This window comes from Pelobates fuscus, chromosome 9 (genome assembly GCF_036172605.1).
Source record: "Pelobates fuscus isolate aPelFus1 chromosome 9, aPelFus1.pri, whole genome shotgun sequence".
Lineage (NCBI taxonomy): Eukaryota > Metazoa > Chordata > Amphibia > Anura > Pelobatidae > Pelobates > Pelobates fuscus.
Genome location: NC_086325.1, coordinates 167,877,865 through 167,891,623, shown reverse-complemented (window position 1 = coordinate 167,891,623; position 13,759 = coordinate 167,877,865).

Genomic DNA, 13,759 nt, shown 5'->3' with positions numbered 1-13,759 from the left:
TTCCAATCGGGATCGGTGTTGGGATAGTGTGTCGCGGCCCATGCTGCTGGATTGGCTTGGTTCAAAGCACGGGCTCTATCCTCTAATGCTTTAATGGCTGCTTGATTTATTCTTGTCCTTTCCTCATTGTTAAATAAAGTCATTAGTAACTGCTGGCAATCAGCCCATGTCGGATTATGCGTCTGTACTATTGAGGTGAACAGATCAGTCATAGCTTGTGGTTTCTCAGTATACGAGGAATTATGGGTCTTCCAGTTTAAAAGATCGGTTGTGGTAAATGGGACATATACGAAGACTGGGTCAGCGTGTGCCATTTGACCTGCGGCATCGATATAAGCTGACCCGGGATTCAGACGAAGAGGCATCTGATAGTGCTTTAATTGTTGGGCACCAGTCAACTGTCGGGTTTGGATGGGGCTACGTAGAGAGGCGTCAGTCATGGGTTCCGGTCGGGGAGAGATAGGGTATGGGGATGTGGGAGGTCGGTTTTGGGAAAAGGTCGTAAATAGAACACTTCGGGCCGAGCTAGATGAAGCTTGACCGGAAGTCTGAAGTGGCGCCAAATCAGGATATTCGTTTCTAATGGAGGTTGGTCTATCTGGTTCCGGAAGGGGGGATTTAGTACGAGGGGGGGTGGATCCTGCACTGGAGGAGGAAGCGGAAGTGGATGAGGGTAATGAGGGAAGGGTTACAGGACTTCCTGTATTTGCGTCACTTCCTCTTACCGGAAAGTAAGGGGGCGGCAAAGGGATCTCGGACTCAGGGGGCGTGTCCAAAATGGGCCTAACACCAGTCCTAGTGGACGAGCAAGTCCTAGCTACCATGAGGCGACACTGCTCCTCGTGGCATGTCTGGAGCCATTTTGGCGAGTCATTTACGGCCTGTCTCCAACAGTCAATATAAGGAAACTGGCCGTAAAGTTCAGGCCTACCCGATACAGCCACGTGTAAGCGCTGTACCAGAGTTGGATCCAAACTGCCACGTGGCGGCCATGCCGCAACCAAAGTAGGCCACTCCCTAGTACACAAAGTGACCAAACGTACAGGAGACATCTTTACCCCAAAATCACAAACTTTGAATCCCTTTTTAAAATTCTTAACCATACATCCTAAGGGATCCGGAATCGTTGACTGCGACGCACCCATACTTAACAATGGAACGTCGTCGACAACGAATACTATACACGCGTACTATTCAACAGTCACACCCGTTTCCTCTGGCAACAGCACCACGTGGTACGGTTACCAAGTGAAACGTACACAATAACAATAAACACTCAGGGAATTCCCGTACACACACAGCTGCTACACCAGTCACTATATAATCAATATTATGCCCTTTGGCGTAACTACACAGTCACCCACGCTATAATTCTCTATATACGAATTACCCGTCTATAACACACCCCAGTAACATCGTCTTTTACAAATAGCGGTTACAGTACGGTTAGCATAGGTCAAAGCACAAGTTAAGGTCACAATACAATTATTAGTGGTTATGGTGTTAAACATGCAATGGACGACAATGATTAGTACTTATTATATAATGTCAGTAAATATACAGGGTTATGGTACCGTGCACTATAATACAGCAACACACTATTAACACTCTCGCTAGACGGCTGAGCTCGCGCTATCTAACAAGATATACACTTTACTAAAACAATCGTTAACACATTTACAATTCCCAACTAAACTATTGGCCAGTACCTTGAATGGACTACCTAAAACTATATACACCCGTTTTGGTTAGCCACACTGCCCAATCACCACATATACATAGCGAGCTAGAGAACCGAATTTACACAGGCGCCTCTTAGTCGCACTATACAACGAGCTAGAGATCCGAATTTACACAGGCGCCTCTTAGTCGTACTATCAAAAGTCTAGTGGGTTCCAAATTTACACGCCTTCCCACTTAGCCCAGATAGGATGAGAACTAGCGAACCGAATTTACACAGGCGCCGCTTAGTCTCCCGGTCCCTCCGACCTAGCGAACGTAATATACACCCTAGAACGCTAGTCTAGACAAGACACCGGTGTCCGGCTAGGGCTATCTTACACCAGGACCCCGCCTGACTAACCAAATCAAACGGTCTGACTAAAGAGCGTTCGATCGAGCGGTGCGCCTTCGCTCCTTCCCTCCGACAGAGGGGGCAGATACAGATTCAAAAACCCCTTTGGGCCTACCGCACAATCGGTATACCCCTAGCGGGTCCTGCCGTCTAAAACAGCAGTTATCTTACCTCCTCGTTCCTGAACCTGAGTTCACACTCATCGACGGGGACACCCCAGCACTTCTCACGTAGAGGCCGATGATCTCCTGGACAACAGACCAGTGGCGCCGAGACGAAGGGAGGTCCACGCAGAAGTTCAGGGGTGCAGCCGTAGAGAACGTGGGCAAAGATAGACCGTCTCACGCCTCTGCCTCTCAGCTACCGTTGAACGATGAGCTTCCCGGCCAATGCACCAAATGATACCGGAGAAACTGACGGAAGCCAAGCACAGAGAGATGGACACAGGTTTCTTCAGGAAGGAAGAGATTCTTTATTGGATCACCGATCGGGACTCAGAGGGACTAGCGTCACCAAAATACAGCAAAGTCTGAGTACTGAATACATAGAGTACATTCCTTATATAGCACTGTAGCTCCTCCCACAATTAACTACACCCACACATACCCTTAACCTATTTAATAAATAGAGTCTAAACTCATCCATCCGGTCTAACCACGTGGCTCATCTGATACAAAGGAGAGGGACGCGTAATTCCAGTTCTTACATTCCTGCACCTGGTCAGTACAGTGATGACAGTATCTTAGCTACGTGTTATTAACTAACTGATACTACAAACACATATACATACATATGCCTTGTGGCAATCTTAGCCTGCTAAACTTGTATTTTACTGGAATTACATCACAGTTCCTCTCTCAGGGGGTAAATCATTAACCCCTTAAGGACCAAACTTCTGGAATAAAAGGGAATCATGACATGTCACACATGCCATGTGTCCTTAAGGGGTTAAACTACAAATTGCCAAGTATTGGGTTAGATAGCACAAACAATCTATAACAAACATTTTCCTGCTTGTGGACCATCTATTGGAATATATCTTTGTGTGCCGAGACCGTGGTGTCGGCAAGGAAAGAGTGGGGTGCAGCTGTCTGTAGGGGTACCCCGAGATCCCACCCCCAGCCCTGCTCTTCACACAGGTGTGAAATGCGAATCTGCAAATAATTATGGAAAGCACTTCATGCAAATATCCCTCTGAGCGATGACGGAAAAAGTGTGGTGAAAATGAACCCTTCCTTAGCTCGGTTACAGGAGCTTTGCTAATCACAACTGACAACAGAATTGCAAATGTTAAAACAGACTAACTTCGCTGGAAAAAAAATAATTTGGGGAATTTTTACAGTTTGGCTGGTTTCTCCAAGCTTTGCCATATCGCATTCAATTCTCAGTTTAGTGAATTGTATAATTTCTATAAATATAATTTGCACTCTCTGACAGACACCTGCCACGCTCTGTGGTTAAAGGAAACGTGTGCAGACGTAACAGCGTGAAGAGGACACGGCACCGTCACACCTGGGTTTAAATGGACCAGTATGGATTATACCTGTCCCTGGCTGAGAACCTGGGGTGAACTAATAACACCCAGAAATATCCGGTTTATTACGATATGATGCCCTTTCTATAAGATAGTGGCTGATTGTAATCCCATTCCTGTTTTATAACCTGATTCACAGTCAGACATAGAACGTCAGGTAGCCTTGTGCACAATATGACGCTCTGTGAATCATTTATTAATGCAATGTAAATAGCCTCTGCCTCTGTGTTCACAATACTAGAGACATAAACCAGTAGCGCAGCTGTGACTCTATAGCCAGAGGGGCGACATCTGTGCCGGGAGTGGAAGGCGTCCTGCGCCACACACGCACCTCAATGTGCTTCCATGGGCAACGACGGGGATCACGGAAACCAGAACATTAAATAATAATAATTTATAAAATCAATGGATGGCCTGTCTGATAGAACGGGCACAGCTGCAGAGAGGACAAGATTTTATTATAAATTACTTTTATCTTTATTATTTATTTCATGCTTTCTTTCATTGATTATTTTGTTTACAATCTACTATCTGTGAGCATCCACTCACTGCCCTCACTGCAATCTGTGAGCATCCACTCACTGCAATCTGTGAGCATCCACTCCCTGCCCTCATTACAATCTGTGAGCACCCACTCCCTGCCCTCACTGCAATCTGTGAGCATCCACTCACTGCAATCTGTGAGCACCCACTCCCTGCACTCATTACAATCTGTGAGCATCCACTCACTGCCCTCACTGCAATCTGTGAGCATCCACTCACTGCAATCAGTGAGCACCCACTCCCTGCCCTCATTACAATCTGTGAGCATCCACTCCCTGCCCTCACTGCAATCTGTGAGCATCCACTCACTGCCCTCACTGCAATCTGTGAGCATCCACTCCCTGCCCTCATTACAATCTGTGAGCATCCACTCCCTGCCCTCACTGCAATCTGTGAGCATCCACTCCCTGCCCTCATTACAATCTGTGAGCATCCACTCCCTGCCCTCACTGCAATCTGTGAGCATCCACTCACTGCAATCTGTGAGCACCCACTCCCTGCCCTCATTACAATCTGTGAGCATCCACTCACTGCCCTCACTGCAATCTGTGAGCATCCACTCACTGCAATCTGTGAGCACCCACTCCCTGCCCTCATTACAATCTGTGAGCATCCACTCCCTGCCCTCACTGCAATCTGTGAGCATCCACTCACTGCCCTCACTGCAATCTGTGAACATCCACTCCCTGCCCTCATTACAATCTGTGAGCATCCACTCCCTGCCCTCACTGCAATCTGTGAGCATCCACTCCCTGCCCTCATTACAATCTGTGAGCATCCACTCCCTGCCCTCACTGCAATCTGTGAGCATCCACTCCCTGCCCTCATTACAATCTGTGAGCATCCACTCCCTGCCCTCACTGCAATCTGTGAGCATCCACTCACTGCAATCTGTGAGCATCCACTCCCTGCCCTCATTACAATCTGTGAGCACCCACTCACTGCAATCTGTGAGCACCCACTCCCTGCCCTCATTACAATCTGTGAGCATCCACTCACTGCCCTTCTGTATATATTTATTGGGTTAAAATCCCACAGCCTGGCATTGCATGTCCTATAAAAATCTGCAAGTTCCATATTCAACATCATGTAATTATATGTATTAAAACTGCTTTTTAAATTGCTTTAAATGTACATTTCACTTTAAGAGTAATCCCTATACATGCCCAACCTACATACTTGGCATATCTCTCTCTGCCCGTGTGAGAGCCAGGGGATCACTCTCTCACTCATCCACGATGGTAAAAGCTTAAACTGATCCACACTGACATTTACCCAGGGCAGCGGTCACACTGGCATTTACCAAGGGCATGGGTCAAGCTGGCATTTACCAAGGGCACGAGTCAAGCTGACATTTACCAAGGGCACGGGTCAAGCTGGCATTTACTAAGGGCAAAGGTCACACTGACATTTAATCAGGGCAGTGGTCACACTGACATTTACCCAGGGAAGCGGTCACACTGGCATTTACCCAGGGCACGGGTCATACTGACATTTACCAAGGGCACGGGTCAAGCTGGCATTTAATAAGGGCAAAGGTCACACTGACATTTAATCAGGGCACGGGTCATACTGACATTTACCCAGGGCAGCGGTCACACTGGCATTTACCAAGGGCATGGGTAAAGCTGACATTTACCAAGGGCACGGGTCAAGCTGGCATTTACTAAGGGCAAAGGTCACACTGACATTTAATCAGGGCAGTGGTCACACTGACATTTACCCAGGGAAGCGGTCACACTGGCATTTACCCAGGGCACGGGTCATACTGACATTTACCAAGGGCACGGGTCAAGCTGGCATTTAATAAGGGCAAAGGTCACACTGACATTTAATCAGGGCACGGGTCATACTGACATTTACCCAGGGCAGCGGTCACACTGGCATTTACCAAGGGCATGGGTCAAGCTGGCATTTACCAAGGGCAAGGGTCAAGCTGGCATTTACTAAGGGCACAGTCAAGCTGGCATTTACTAAGGGCACAAGTACAAACTGGCATTTACCAAGGGAAGGGGTCAAGTTGGAATATACCAAAAGCATGGGTCAAACTGGCATTTACCAAGGGCATGGGTCAAACTGGTATTTACCAAGGGCATGGGTCAAACTGGCATTTACCAAGGGCATGGGTCAAACTGGTATTTACCAAGGGCATGGGTCAAACTGGTGTCAGTTTATAATGTGAGAATATGTGCCACTACTGCACACGGTCAAATACCTTCTTCCATAAAATGAGCTTCAGAAAATGACAGCACTGGCTAACTTCATTACAAACCCATCAACCGGGAACACAACAGGAAAAGATCATATTTTTACACAACTACACACCAATACCAACTTTTACTACACACACATAGCAATCTCACACCAATAATAACTCGTATTACTACACAACTACACACTAACCACACACCAGTAACTCATAATACTATCAAGTAAGAACACATTTTATAACCACACACCAATAACAGCTCATACTACTACACAAACACACACCAATAACAGCTCATACTACTACACAACCACACACCAATAACATCAATACACAACTGCGCAACCCCTAGCTCCCAATAACTACACACCTACTGCTCCACCAATAACCACACACCAATAACAGCTCATACTATTACACAACCACACACCAATAACAGCTCATACTACTACACAACCACACACCAATAACAGCTCATACTACTACACAAACACACACCAATAACATCAATACACAACTGCGCAACCCCTAGCTCCCAATAACTACGCACCTACTGCTCCACCAATAACCTCACACCAATACACAACTGTGCAACCCCTAGCTCCCAATAACTACGCACCTACTGCTCCACCAATAACCTCACACCAATACACAACTGTGCAACCCCTACCTCCCAATAACTACACACCTACTGCTCCACAAATAACCTCACACAATGCACAACTGTGCAACCCCTAGCTCCCAATAACTACACACCTACTGCTCCACAAATAACCTCACGCCAATACACAACTGTGCAACCCCTAGCTCCCAATAACTACACACCTACTGCTCCACAAATAACCTCACACAATGCACAACTGTGCAACCCCTAGCTCCCAATAACTACACACCTACTGCTCCACAAATAACCTCACGCCAATACACAACTGTGCAACCCCTACCTCCCAATAACTACACACCTACTGCTCCACAAATAACCTCACGCCAATACACAACTGTGCAACCCCTACCTCCCAATAACTACACACCTACTGCTCCACAAATAACCTCACGCCAATACACAACTGTGCAACCCCTACCTCCCAATAACTACACACCTACTGCTCCACAAATAACCTCACACCAATACACAACTGTGCAACTCCTAGCTCCGAATAACTACACACCTACTGCTCCACCAATAACCTCACACCAATATACACAACTGTGCAACCCCTAGCTCCCAATAACTACACACCTACTGCTCCACCAATAACCTCACACAATACACAACTGTGCAACCCCTACCTCCCAATAACTACACACCTACTGCTCCACCAATAACCTCACACCAATACACAGCTGTGCAACCCCTAGCTCCCAATAACTACACACCTACTGCTCCACCAATAACCTCCCGCCAATACACAACTGTGCAACCACTAGCTCCCAATAACTACACACCTACTGCTCCACCAATAACCTCACACCAATACACAACTGTGCAACCGCTACCTCCCAATAACTACGCACCTACTGCTCCACCAATAACCTCACACCAATACACAACTGTGCAACCCCTAGCTCCCAATAACTACACACCTACTGCATCACCAATAACCTCACATCAATACACAACTGTGCAACCCCTAGCTCCCAATAACTACACACCTACTGCTCCACCAATAACCTCCCGCCAATACACAACTGTGCAACCCCTAGCTCCCAATAACTACACACCTACTGCTCCACCAATAACCTCCCGCCAATACACAACTGTGCAACCCCTAGCTCCCAATAACTACACACCTACTGCTCCACCAATAACCTCACATCAATACACAACTGTGCAACCCCTAGCTCCCAATAACTACACACCTACTGCTCCACCAATAACCTCACGCCAATATACAACTGTGCAACCCCTAGCTCCGAATAACTACACACCTACTGCTCCACCAATAACCTCATGCCAATACACAACTGTGCAACCCCTAGCTTCGAATAACTACACACCTACTGCTCCACCAATAACCCCACACCAATATACTCAACTGTGCAACCCCTAGCTCCCAATAACTACACACCTACTGCTCCACCAATAACCTCACACAATACACAACTGTGCAACCCCTAGCTCCCAATAACTACACACCTACTGCTCCACCAATAACCTCACACAATACACAACTGTGCAACCCCTAGCTCCCAATAACTACACACCTACTGCTCCACCAATAACATCACACCAATACACAACTGTGCAACCCCTAGCTCCCAATAACTACACACCTACTGTTCCACCAATAACCTCCCGCCAATACACAACTGTGCAACCACTAGCTCCCAATAACTACACACCTACTGCTCCACCAATAACCTCACACCAATACACAACTGTGCAACCGCTACCTCCCAATAACTACGCACCTACTGCTCCACCAATAACCTCACATCAATACACAACTGTGCAACCCCTAGCTCCCAATAACTACACACCTACTGCTCCACCAATAACCTCCCGCCAATACACAACTGTGCAACCCCTAGCTCCCAATAACTACACACCTACTGCTCCACCAATAACCTCACATCAATACACAACTGTGCAACCCCTAGCTCCCAATAACTACACACCTACTGCTCCACCAATAACCTCACACCAATACACAACTGTGCAACCCCTAGCTCCCAATAACTACACACCTACTGCTCCACCAATAACCTCACACCAATACACAACTGTGCAACCCCTAGCTCCCAATAACTACACACCTACTGCTCCACCAATAACCTCACACCAATACACAACTGTGCAACCCCTACCTCCCAATAACTACGCACCTACTGCTCCACCAATAACCTCCCGCCAATACACAACTGTGCAACCACTAGCTCCCAATAACTACACACCTACTGCTCCACCAATAACCTCACACCAATATACACAACTGTGCAACCCCTAGCTCCCAATAACTACACACCTACTGCTCCACCAATAACCTCCCGACAATACACAACTGTGCAACCGCTAGCTCCCAATAACTACACACCTACTGCTCCACCAATAACCTCACACCAATACACAACTTTGCAACCCCTAGCTCCCAATAACTACACACCTACTGCTCCACCAATAACCTCACACCAATACACAACTGTGCAACCCCTAGCTCCCAATAACTACGCACCTACTGCTCCACCAATAACCTCATACCAATACACAACTGTGCAACCCCTACCTCCCAATAACTATGCACCTACTGCTCCACCAATAACCTCACATCAATACACAACTGCGCAACCCCTAGCTCCCAATAACTACACACCTACTGCTCCACCAATAACCTCACGCCAATACACAACTGTGCAACTGCTAGCTCCCAATAACTACACACCTACTGCTCCACCAATAACCTCACGCCAATACACAACTGTGCAACCCCTAGCTCCCAATAACTACGCACCTACTGCTCCACCAATAACCTCACACCAATATACACAACTGTGCAACCCCTAGCTCCCAATAACTACACACCTACTGCTCCACCAATAACCTCACACCAATACACAACTGTGCAACCCCTAGCTCCCAATAACTACACACCTACTGCTCCACCAATAACCTCACACCAATACACAACTGTGCAACCCCTAGCTCCCAATAACTACACACCTACTGCTCCACCAATAACCTCACACCAATACACAACTGTGCAACCCCTAGCTCCCAATAACTACACACCTACTGCTCCACCAATAACCTCACACCAATACACAACTGTGCAACCCCTACCTCCCAATAACTACGCACCTACTGCTCCACCAATAACCTCCCGCCAATACACAACTGTGCAACCACTAGCTCCCAATAACTACACACCTACTGCTCCACCAATAACCTCACACCAATATACACAACTGTGCAACCCCTAGCTCCCAATAACTACACACCTACTGCTCCACCAATAACCTCCCGACAATACACAACTGTGCAACCCCTAGCTCCCAATAACTACACACCTACTGCTCCACCAATAACCTCACACCAATACACAACTTTGCAACCCCTAGCTCCCAATAACTACACACCTACTGCTCCACCAATAACCTCACACCAATACACAACTGTGCAACCCCTAGCTCCCAATAACTACGCACCTACTGCTCCACCAATAACCTCATACCAATACACAACTGTGCAACCCCTACCTCCCAATAACTATGCACCTACTGCTCCACCAATAACCTCACATCAATACACAACTGCGCAACCCCTAGCTCCCAATAACTACACACCTACTGCTCCACCAATAACCTCACGCCAATACACAACTGTGCAACTGCTAGCTCCCAATAACTACACACCTACTGCTCCACCAATAACCTCACGCCAATACACAACTGTGCAACCCCTAGCTCCCAATAACTACGCACCTACTGCTCCACCAATAACCTCACACCAATATACACAACTGTGCAACCCCTAGCTCCCAATAACTACACACCTACTGCTCCACCAATAACCTCACACCAATACACAACTGTGCAACCCCTAGCTCCCAATAACTACACACCTACTGCTCCACCAATAACCTCACACCAATTCACAACTGTGCAACTCCTAGCTCCCAATACTGCTACACCAAACTTAAACAATAACCGATCACAAGAATTTACACAACTGTTACTACACAATTAATTCACAAATACACTAATAATCACTGACTTACATATCAACCACATTATTGCTACACTGTAACCATATCACCTACAACTACACAATAACAACACAGTAACTCACAAACTATTAAACAGTTTGATTATGCACAACCCACACAACTAGTGCACACAAGTGATTGCACACTAATAATTGCACAACAATCACATAACTACATAAATGACACACACAACAGCTACAACTACATATCAGCTACATAACCATACCATACCTACACAGTTACCATCCCAGCCTGATATGTAACAGCCAAAGTAGGTAGCCAGGCTGCCTGATTAATCAGGGGTTGGCTGCTGGGTGTAATATGATCTTTATTGTTTCCTGTTACAAAGTAACATATGTTTGAGTAGAATCTGATAATTAATTAATGCACATAATCACCAACACCCAGCTACCTGCGCAATGACTGGCAGATGGAAAATTCCATAGAGATTATCGATCTCCCGCTGAGTCCTGCCACATACAGCATTAACTTCCATAAGGAATATCTATCCCCTGCTGAGTCCTGCCACATACATAATATTAACTTCCATAAGGAATATCTATCCCCTGCTGAGTCCTGCCACATACAGTATTAACTTCCATAGAGATTATCGATCTCCTGCTGAGTCCTGCCACATACAGTATTAACTTCCATAGAGATTATCGATCTCCCGCTGAGTCCAGGCACATACAGTATTAACTTCCATAGAGATTATCGATCTCCTGCTGAGTCCTGCCACATACAGCATTAACTTCCATAGAGATTATCGATCTCCTGCTGAGTCCTGCCACATACAGCATTAACTTCCATAGAGATTATCGATCTCCTGCTGAGTCCTGCCACATACAGTATTAACTTCCATAGAGATTATCGATCTCCTACTGAGTCCTGCCACATACAGCATTAACTTCCATAGAGATTATCGATCTCCTGCTGAGTCCTGGCACATACAGTATTAACTTCCATAAGGAATATCTATCCCCTGCTGAGTCCTGCCACATACATAATATTAACTTCCATAGGGAATATCGATCCCCTGCTGAGTCCTGCCACATACAGTATTAACTTCCATAGAGATTATCGATCTCCTGCTGAGTCCTGCCACATACAGTATTAACTTCCATAGAGATTATCGATCTCCCGCTGAGTCCAGGCACATACAGTATTAACTTCCATAGAGATTATCGATCTCCTGCTGAGTCCTGCCACATACAGCATTAACTTCCATAGAGATTATCGATCTCCTGCTGAGTCCTGCCACATACAGTATTAACTTCCATAGAGATTATCGATCTCCTACTGAGTCCTGCCACATACAGCATTAACTTCCATAGAGATTATCGATCTCCTGCTGAGTCCTGCCACATACAGTATTAACTTCCATAGAGATTATCGATCTCCTACTGAGTCCTGCCACATACAGTATTAACTTCCATAGAGATTATCGATCTCCCGCTGAGTCCAGGCACATACAGTGTTAACTTCCATAGAGATTATCGATCTCCTGCTGAGTCCTGTCAAACACATTATTAACTTCCATGGAGATTATCGATCTCCTACTGAGTCCTTCCACACACAGTATTAACTTCCATAGAGATTATCGATCTCCTACTGAGTCCTTCCACACACAGTATTAACTTCCATGGAGATTATCGATCTCCTGCTGAGTCCTGCCACATACAGCATTAACTTCCATAGAGATTATCGATCTCCTGCTGAGTCCTGCCACATACAGTATTAACTTCCATAGAGATTATCGATCTCCTGCTGAGTCCTGCCACACACAGTATTAACTTCCATAGAGATTATCGATCTCCTACTGAGTCCTGGCACATACAGTATTAACTTCCATAGAGATTATCGATCTCCTGCTGAGTCCTGCCACATACAGCATTAACTTCCATAGAGATTATCGATCTCCTGCTGAGTCCTGCCACATACAGTATTAACTTCCATAGAGATTATCGATCTCCTGCTGAGTCCTGCCACATACAGTATTAACTTCCATAGAGATTATCGATCTCCTGCTGAGTCCTGCCACATACAGTATTAACTTCCATAGAGATTATCGATCACCTGCTGAGTCCTGCCACACACAGTATTAACTTCCATAGAGATTATCGATCTCCTGCTGAGTCCTGCCACATACAGCATTAACTTCCATAGAGATTATCGATCTCCCGCTGAGTCCAGGCACATACAGTATTAACTTCCATGGAGATTATCGATCTCCTGCTGAGTCCTGCCACACACAGTATTAACTTCCATAGAGATTATCGATCTCCTGCTGAGTCCTGCCACACACAGTATTAACTTCCATAGAGATTATCGATCTCCTGCTAAGTCCTGGCACACACAGTATTAACTTCCATAGAGATTATCGATCTCCTGCTGAGTCCTGCCACATACAGTATTAACTTCCATAGAGATTATCGATCTCCTGCTGAGTCGTGCCACACACAGTATTAACTTCCATAGAGATTATCGATCTCCTGCTGAGTCCTGCCACACACAGTATTAACTTCCATAGAGATTATCGATCTCCTGCTGAGTCCTGCCACATACAGCATTAACTTCCATAGAGATTATCGATCTCCTGCTGAGTCCTGCCACATACAGCATTAACTTCCATAGAGATTATCGATCACCTGCTGAGTCCTGCCACACACAGTATTAACTTCCATAGAGATTATCGA